Raw genomic sequence first — 10,286 nt, forward strand, 5'->3', positions numbered from 1 at the left:
CAGGGATCGCGCCAACGGAATCGGAGGAGGAATAGCCATCGTCCACAAGTCCACCCTCAAGGTCGCCACCCACGCAGACGACACCCTCAACACTGCCGAACACCTGCACTTCTGGATCCACACTGACCCCAACACCACCCTCAGAGAAACACTCGTCTACAGATCCCCCGGACCCCGGGCTTAGTTCAGCGACTCCATCGCCGACCTCACCAGCACCCACGCCCTCGCCTCCACAGACTACATCCTCCTCGGGGACCTGAACTTCCACCTCAAGAACAACGACGCCAACTCCGCCACCCTGATCGATGACCTCGCCAACCTCTTCCTCAGACAACTCGTCACCGCACCCACCCACGCCGCCGGCCACACGCTGGACGCCATCTTCTCCACAAGCACCCACGTCGCCTTCGACCACACCACCATACTCCACTGGACCGACCACTGCTGCATCCATTTCACCTTCAAGAAACCAACCACGCACCACCGCACCCAACAGCTGGCTCGCCGCTGCTGGAGCAAAGTCACCGAAGACCAGCTGATCCCCACCCTCACCCAGAACACACCCACTGACCCCACCAACCCAGATGCCGCAGCCCGCAACCTCAAACAGTGGATCGACGACTGCGCCAACACCCTCGCCCCGCTCAAGAAACCCTCCAACAACCACGCTTGCAAGAGAGCCACCTGGTTCACCAACGAGCTCCAGAACTCCAAACGTGCATGCCGGAAACTGGAGAAGATATGGCTCCACAAACGCACACCGGACAACCACGCAGCCCACAAAGGACGCCACCCGCAGACATCACCACCTCATCAGATTAGCCAAGAGATCCTCCTTCAAAGACCGCCTGGATAACAACACACACGACAGCAAAGAACTCTTCAGCATCGTAAAGGAACTCTCCAACCCCAGCGCCAATGCCAACGACATCCCGCCCTCACAAGAACTGTGCGACTCACTAGCAACCTTCTTCCACCGCAATATCGCTGACATCCATGACAGCTTCAACACCACGACCGCCCGACTACACCAGACTCCACCTCCCCTGCGAACACCACCAGCACCAACCACCTGACCTCCTGGTCCAACGTCAACGACGACGAGACACGCAAGGTCATGAACTCCATCCACTCAGGATCCCCGTCAGACCCGTGCCCACACCACGTATTCAACAAAGCAGGCGCAGCCATCGCACCCCAACTACGGAAGGTCATCAACATCTCCTTCGAAACAGCGACATTCCCGGAAAGCTGGAGGCACGCCGAAATCAACGCCCTCCTCAAGACGCCCAAGGCAGACCCCAAGGACCTCAAGAACTTCCGGCCCATCTCCCTGCTCCCGTTCACGGGAAAGGTCATCGAGAAAATCGTCAACATACAATTGGTCCGACACCTCGAAGACAACAACATCTTGGACCCGTCACAGTCCGGATTCAGACGAAACCACAGCACTGAGACAGCCCTCATCGCCGCCACAGACGACACCAGGCGCAAACTAGACAACGGCGAAACAACAGCCCTCATTCTCCTGGACCTGTCAGCTGCCTTCGACACGGTCTGCCATCGCACCCTAAAGACACGCCTTCAAGAAGCCAGAATCCAAGAGAAGGCCCTCGACTGGACCACATCCTTCCTCTCTGACAGAACCCAGAGCGTCCGCCTCCCACCCTTCCGATCCAAAGCCACCGACATCATCTGCGGCATCCCCCAGGGCTCATCCCTCAGCCCGACACTGTACAACGTCTACATGGCCCCCCTCGCACAAGTGGCCCGCCATCACGACCTCAACATCATCTCCTACGCCGACGACACCCAGCTCATCCTCTTCCCTCACAAAGGACCCACACACCGCCAAAACCAACCTCCACGAGGGAATGAAGGCTGTCATCAACTGGATGAGGAGCAGCCGTCTGAAGCTGAACTCGGACAAGACGGAGGTCCTCATCCTCGGACCCACCCCCTCAGCCTGGAATGACTCCTGGTGGCCGACCACACTGGGAACAGCACCGACACCCACCGACCATGCACGCAACCTAGGATTCATCCTCGACTCCTCCCTCTCCATGTCTAAGCAGGCCAACGCCGTCTCCTCCTCCTGCTACAACACCCTCCGCATGCTACGCAGGATCTACAAGTGGATACCGACCGAAACAAGAAGAACGGTGACACAGGCCCTCGTTAGCAGCAGACTGGACTACGGCAACGCGCTCTATGCAGGAATCCCAGCCAAACACCTATGACGACTACAACACATACAAAATGCCTCTGCCTGACTGATCCTCAACATCCCCCGCCGCAGTCACATCACCCCCCACCTGAGAGACCTACACTGGCTCCCCGTCAACAAGAGGATCACCTTCAAGCTCCTCACCCACGCTCACAAAGCACTCCACAATGCCAGACCAGCCTACCTTAACAGCAGACTCAGCTTCTACAACCCCCCGCCTGCTCCGCTTCGCCAGCCTCGCCCTCGCCGCTGTCCCCCGCATCCAACGAACGACCTCCGGTGGCAGATTCTTCTCCTACCTCACCGCCAAGACCTGGAACACCCTCCCTGCCCACCTACGGCAGACCCAAGACCTACTCGCCTTCAGAAGACTCCTCAAGACCTGGTTCTTCGAGCAGTAGCCACCCTCCCCATGTTCATTTCCTTCCAAATCTTATTCCTGGCAATGCTAGGATTAGCCTGCAGCGATTTCTGATTTTTATAATGGGACACGCTCACACAGCGTTCAGCTGGAATTCTGAAACCATTCTTGAAACCCTCATACAACGACTGTATTGCCTGCAAATTAGTGACAGAGGGGGCCTTGACTAGTAGGGGGTGTTCATTTCTACTTTTTAAGATCCCTATCCCTTGACATGTTAAAACACCTAGATTCTGGATGTGAGGGTGGGCCACAGAAGGAATAGCAATGCTTCTACTTGCATGTCTGTGGGACTCCGGAACAGGATCTCTTATAAAAGTTTCAACATGACCCCTTTTTCACTACCACCCCCCATGTGAGTAGTAGAAGTGGGCAGTCAACTGCGCTCTGCTGGCAGAGTTCTCAGAGTTTAGCCCACTCTGCCATCTGCTTGGAGTGCAGAGTTTAGCAAAAACTCTTCAACTACTGCAACTGCAGCAAAGCAGAGTTTTCACCACCCACCCCTTGGCAATTCGAGGAAAGCTAAAAAATTATCACATTATTACATGTTTTTGAATTCAGGCTGGCACAGTGGCTGACAGATGACAAATCTGTAGACAGAGATGATGAGACCAGGGGAAACGGAGGAGTGTGCCTGGGAGACTAGAGGAAAACCATGAATGCACGAGCTACAGAATGGATCAACTCCTGTCACTTACGCTGCACAGGCGGCAGGGCTGCCCACAGCCTCTGCCGAATGTCTCCAGATACCAGCTTGTCCTCTAGAGGGGGCTGCAGAATATACAAGATTTTCTGGTACGACACACACCTGTTTCGGAGACGCTGGCGAACACCATCACCTCCGGACTGTCAATGTCTTGGGGGCAGGTTCTTGGTCTAGCGCGCAACTGGATGTATACATCGGAAGCTGCCATTGTCATGTATACTTGATGCCAAAAATGAACACAGGAGGAGGTTGGGGAGCAGGAGTTGGACAGGCACAGGGTCGAATCTTATTCACCATGTTGGGCCATGGGGTAGTCTGTACCCCTTCTGCCCCCAATGCTGAAGTGCTAAATGTGAGCAGACCCGAGAAGGAGTTTCCCGTTGTTTTGACATTGTTGTGCTGTGAGGGAAGGGGCTTTTATGATAGGCTCAAAGAAAGCTTGCTTCCATTGGCTGCAGCTATTTCACACTCACCAAGGGAATAAGACCCTGATTGGGCCAAAGTGTTCTCCCCTAACTACTAAGCCCGAGGACTCCACAAAGAAAGCAGCCGATTTAGCTATTTTTTTTCATGAAAAGGTCAAAGCACTGGTGGATCAGGTCGCCCACCCCCTTTGAGGAGCGGAAATCCTTAGTCACCTGGCAATACTTTGACGTCATCTCGGAAGATGACCTCCTCAAATGCATCCTTGAAACCAAACCATCCAACCACTCTTCTGACCCCATCCCTAGCGTCATCGCCATCGATTTCTACACCCATACTCTCTCTTACTGGATCAGGCTAGTTAATCTCTTCCTCAGTCAAGGCTCCCTCCCTGTTGCCCTTAAATCAGGACAGGTTACCCCTCTGCTAAAAAAAACCTCCGCTGATGCGAACGACCTCAATAACTTCCGCCCTATCACCAACCTCCCTTTTTTCAAAAATCACCGAAAAATTTGTTGCGAAACAACTTTCCCTACATATTATGGACAATAATCTCCTCGAAGTTTTCCAATCTGGCTTCATCCGAAATTGCAGCACTGAAACAGCCCTGCTGCAAGTGATTGATGATGCGCTGCATATATTCGTCTCTGGGGAATCGTGTCTTCTGATTCTTCTAGACCTCTCTGCAGCCTTCGACACTGTTAATCATAGCACCCTCCTCAACACCCATCATCAGAGAATGGGATTGGCTAGCACAGTGCTTAAATGGTTTGCCTCTTTCCACTCGGACAGATCCCAAATGATTAAGATAGCAAACAGTCTTTCATCTCCATTGTCTGTAGGTCAAGGCATCCCTCAAGGTTCTATCCTGGCACCCACTCTGTTTAATCTCTACTTGGAACCATTAGGGAACCTCCTAAGCAAATCTGGGATCCATTACCATCTTTATGCGGATGACACTCAAATCTACCTCAAGGTGTCTTCCGCACACGATCTCTCGCTACTCAGCTCTACTCTCAACTCCATTCACAACTGGAAGTTAGCTCACCAACTCATTCTAAATCCCGCCAAAACTGAATTACTCCTCCTTTCTACCTCTCTCTCACCTCCTCCCGTTCAATCATGGATGGATCAGGTGAACTTACTCAACAAAAAAAAACATCATTGTCGACAGCGCTAAATCCCTAGGTGTCAATCTTGACAAAAGACTCAACCTAATCTCTCACATCAACTCTATTGCCAAGAACACACGGTACCAGTTGCGCCTTCTGTGTGGGATCCGTCGGTTCTTCCCGGAGAAAGACTTAAAAACCTTGGTACAATCGCTGGTTCTCTCAAGACTAGAGTATTACAATTCTCTTCTGACGGGCCTATCCAAATCCCACCTCTCCCCTCTCAAATCCATCCTCCATTCAGCAGCTTGCTTCATTTCAGGGTCTAAACGAAGCGACCACGTACCTCCTATCCCGTCTTCTCTTCGATGGCTTCCAATCGAGGCAAGATCTATTTACAAAACTGCCTGCATCACACACAAAGCCTTGCACATGTCCTCCCCTCTTTACCTGGCAAATCAATTGAAATTGTCCAGAGGCTCTCGACCCTCTCGCAATGCAGAAAAGCTTCTGCTTGAGCCCCCCGTCTTCAAAAGGGAAATATCGATGGCGCAATCCTTCTCAGGCAATGCGGTGAGAATCTGGAACTAACTCCCCCCATTGCTCCGTGCCACCTCCTCTACCCGGATCTTCAAAGCTGATCTCAAATCTCTTCTCTTCCAAAGGCACTTTCAGAACTAATACTTTCATTCTCAGGCCCCTCTTGGAAGTTCGCTCTTCATTGTAAATTTGTATTTTTTCCTGTACATTCCTCACCCCTGCTTGCTGTGTTGGATTTTGTGTTTGTGTACCCTTCATTTTTAGTCTCCTGTTTTTCTCTGTAATGTTCTATTTTGTACCACTTTTCTCTTGTAACGTAACTAGCTCTATTGTACAGCGCTCTGACACCTTCGGGTAATGTCCGCGCTTTATAAAAATGCACTAAATAAAAATATATATATATTTTTTTTAAAGTAATTACTAGGCAGCAAACCAAAACTGGCATGCTTTTTGTAAACAAAGTGCTATCACTGGTGAACTTTCTTTATGTAAGAACAAAGGTGTGGGCAGAGCTGGCCCGCTGGTTCCGAACATCCGTCCAGTCTAGCCTGCCTTGCAGCCCAGGTAGAGCCGGTGATGCTCGTCCACAGAACTGCCACTGCTGCCGACCATAGAGCTCCCCGAAGCAGCTGCTGTGCTGTGAAGGAGCCGAAGAGAGTGAGTGAGTACTACTGGTTTTATTCTGCATGGAGGTGGCAAGGCAAGGTGGAAACTGCTGATGGGACTTGTTTCTGCTGCGGCAGTCATCCGGCCCTCATTCTCAGTCTTGTGTGGGTGAAGGGCAAATTCTCCTTACCAAACGGACAATAGAGGCAGGAGGGGCAAGAGGGGCAAGAGTCCAAGTCCTGCTTAGCCTTAATGCCAATTCCTCCGGCTCCACAGAACTCTGTGGAATCTCACTGAGTTTTCATTTAACTCAGAGGAATTCAGCAGAGTGAAACTCAACGAACTCTGCCTACCCCTAGTGAGTAGCTGCCCCTGAGTAACTCTGAAAGGGCTGTCTTGAGGCAGCATCAGGCTTCCGCGGTTTTATGAAGTGCAGCCACCGCATCTACTGGTGTAGAATTCTTCGTAGGTTGTGGGGCCCAAATGGTGACGGTACTGTGTGCGCCACACTGCTGGTGTGTCAAGTACCAGCCACCACTGGCCCCTGTGCTACCTGGATGGCCAATACAGACCCTCCACCATTCCTGCATGCGCATTTTCTTTCCCCATCTGTCCTTGCATTCCTTGTCCATCCGCACTGTCCAAATAGGCCACCAGTCTCCTGGCCCTTTTGACATTGTCGCTCTCCACTACACCTGCCAAAGTATCCCCCAGGGTGGTGCAGATAACATTCCTTCCTTCAATAGCCAAGGCAAAACACTAGCTATGTTTGCAACTAACTCCCAGCCCAGCCCAGCACCACCAGTCGGCATGACCCCCAATTGCCATGCAACTATTTCCATTCTGAACAATGCTGTTTTTCGGCGCAGGCACTATCGCTGCGGGTGAACTACCCTGACCTTCACCATCACTTATACTCCCCCCAGGCACAACCTCAGGGATAGCACAGGCACCTTACCCACCTTTTCACTATTTGCCCCCTGTCTCCTACCAATGCTTCTTCACTGGTAGAAATACACCCCCCTTGCATGAACTCTTGGAATTTTAGACCTCTATGCCGGAGTTCCTGGCTCCAGGTGCTGCTCCCTCAGGGCCTCGAGGGTGCAAAAGAGCCAGTAACTCATCCATCGTCTCCATCTTACTCATACTTCCAGACAAAATGCCATTGCTCACAGTACTGACGGCCAGCAGCTGAAATGAAGGCCCACACACCCATGCTCCTTTGGATCTCTTCTATAGGACCAAAAGTGCATAGTCCCGCTCCAGTTCCATAGGTGTCTCTCCTTATGCAAGTTTGAAGTATGATTATATCCTTCCGGGTTTTGTTCCAAGTACAGTGATGGTAGGCCTTATACTGCAAAGGTTGGTCAGGTATGGTAACTCACCCAGATCCATTGTAAGATCTGTTGTGTTTATAAGAATGAATGCAGTTTGCACTGCACCTATATTTTAATGGGGAGCTTGTGAGAAACACACTGGCAGAAAGTTTAAAACATGATAATATAAGAGATTTTGTTATGTTACCTGGAGCATTAAGATAATGAGAATGTGTCATTATTTGAGCTTTATCTCTGGGGCCAGAACAGTCAGTGGCATAAAAATAGCTCCTGCTGCCTCTGGGGTGGGGGTGGGAGTGGGGGTGGGGGTAGGGGGAAGCTCCAGGGCGTGCATAGGTGCATAGGTGGTGGTACCCTAGCATGAATGAGAGCTCCTGACTGGGACCAGAGAGCCCTCAAGTTTCGTTATGCCACTGAGAACAGTTCAATATTTCAATGATTCCATGATCGCTGTTTCTCAAGCATTGGTTTGTTGTGATGTTATCTAAGTCAGACAGTTATAGAAACTGAGCTTGAATGACTTCAGAAGTAAAATGTGATTAAAGCAAGATTTAAAGGAATACACCTTTGCTTGGGTTATAGCAAATTTTAGTTCCTCAGGAAAAAAAGTAAGGTTGCATGTATGCAACACATGATTTAAAGGTATACACCTTTGCTTGGGTTATACATAATTTTAAGTTCTTCAGAAAAAAAGTAAGGTTGCATCTATGCAGTGAAAATAGCAGGTCTGCTTGCGTCATACAGATGTCACATATCACACTCTGTCAAACGTATAGCGAATGAATATACACATTTCCACCGCCCAGCAGTTCCCAAAAAATCCATTTTCTGTAACTCTAAAAAACTGCAGCTCCTATTTTCCTACATTAGTTTTGCACATTGCACCAGTTTATGTGGTATGTTGTTTACACATGGAAGTGATTCATTGGATAGGAAGAATGGAAGGGTAGATCAGATGGTTTACACTCTATGGAGTTGTTTCATGATGAAAAGGTGCCATTTTGTTATTGAAATGTGTGCTCTGAGAAAACATGCTACAACTTCAGTAGAAAGGCGTTGTTTGCTGTGTGATTCGGTGCCTGGGTGATTTTAAATGCCGCTCTGGAGGGATTGTGTGAAAAGCAGTGGATGGAGTGGGACTATTTGAAGGAGCATTAAGACAGTAAAAGAACAAAATGGCGTCACTCAAAGTACAATTTATCCAGTATCTGAAGTGGGATGAACCTTTGGTCCATGATATGTTCCTACGAGGGCGTGAGCAGAATGTGAATAACAGTTGAGCAGACCAATGGATTGAGAGGGAAATTCCAGAGCTCCTGTAGGTAACTACATATTCCTATTTATGATTTTTTGGGATTACATAAGGATGGCCAGGCAGCTAACTCAGTCAATAGGCTAGAACTTAAAATGACAAAATAACGAAGTAATACTATCACAAAAATGTGGTGCATTATGCTGCATAAGTTGCCTTTTCTTGCCACAAAATTTTGTCAACATTGCCTCATTATTTGGCCCTCAACTGGTGCATAGTTTAAGTGGCTCTGCTTATAGATACTCAACCATGTTATAATTTCTTCAAAAAAGTCCTTCACGGCTATGAGTGATATCACACACTGGCTGCCATCTTGAAATGCTTCATCCTAATTTGCACACCAATGCCACCAAGCAATGGCTAAGCCAATAGCCATTAGGTATATGCTCTCATATTGAAGGCGAGATCTATTGGCTTTGCAAATGCTTGTTTCAATTAGCTGTCATTCCAAACGTTCATTATTTCATCAATGCGTCAGCCAGGCATGTCCACACACTTTTACGTTCTCTGACCATGGGGGCTTCATGCTGTGCAGCACTGGCTCATAGAGGTAGAGATCACGGCTCCAGACCATTGGGGTGATAGGGAAATGATAATGAACAGGTTTAGTGGGCTGGGAGTCCCCACTCGGGCAAAGCGTGCCATGCGCATTGGAAGTGGGTGGGATGAAATAAGGCAAAGGCACAGATGATGGAGGCAGAGCAGGCTGCATCGTGCGATAACCACATGCTACATTATTGTATTTGCGGAAAATGTCATTTATTAGGACAGGGTTGCTAACATTCTATTAAACTTTGTTAACAATAAAAATATCTCAACATTATGAATATTGACATAGAAGCGGACTGTTCCTTTCTCCCTGCACCATTCACACTCACACACTTTCAATTCCCCAGATTGTCCATATCCTTTGCATTCTTCCCCCTTTCACTCACTGACCTCATTCCATATACCCAGTCACTACTTCACTTGCCCTACAAACATCCTCCATTGAAGATCCTTCACTTGCTCAATGCAACCCGCACACTTCCATCAGTCACCTTGTGCTCCCTTCCTCCCACAGAGGGCTGGATATGCCGGCATGTGACTCACCACCCCCGAAAAATATGGCTACACCCTGCAAATTCTCCTAAACTGACAACAAGCTGTGAACCAACCACCACCAGTAGCCTCCTGCAACCTGTAGTGTTGGCCCGAGGACCTAAAAAACGTGCGCATGAGTGGGCATGGAGATTAATTTTTACTCCGTGCCCAGTCATGCGTACTTGTGATTTTACTGCCTTGCGCATGCCCATTAGGAGCCCCTCAGTCTCCTAATGGGCAGGCGGCGGGCATAGCGTAAGCTGTGCCATCAGCCAATCCTGGCGCTGGCGGGTGGCAGGCCCCTCCTCCAGTACCGTTACTAGTGAAGGCGCCCAGGGGATCAGAGGTCTGATAGCGAGGTGGCGTGGAAGGGACCGGCTGTGAGGTAAGTTTTTTATTTATTTATTAAATATTTCATTTCCCCCCCCGTGCGCGACCCCCCCCGCGAGCCGCAACTGAGCGTAACCCCATAAAATCTTTGTCTGTGTTGATCTCTTTGAAGTTTATTGTGTCACTGAA

This window comes from Triturus cristatus, chromosome 3_2 (assembly GCF_964204655.1).
Source record: "Triturus cristatus chromosome 3_2, aTriCri1.1, whole genome shotgun sequence".
Classification (NCBI taxonomy): Eukaryota; Metazoa; Chordata; class Amphibia; order Caudata; family Salamandridae; genus Triturus; species Triturus cristatus.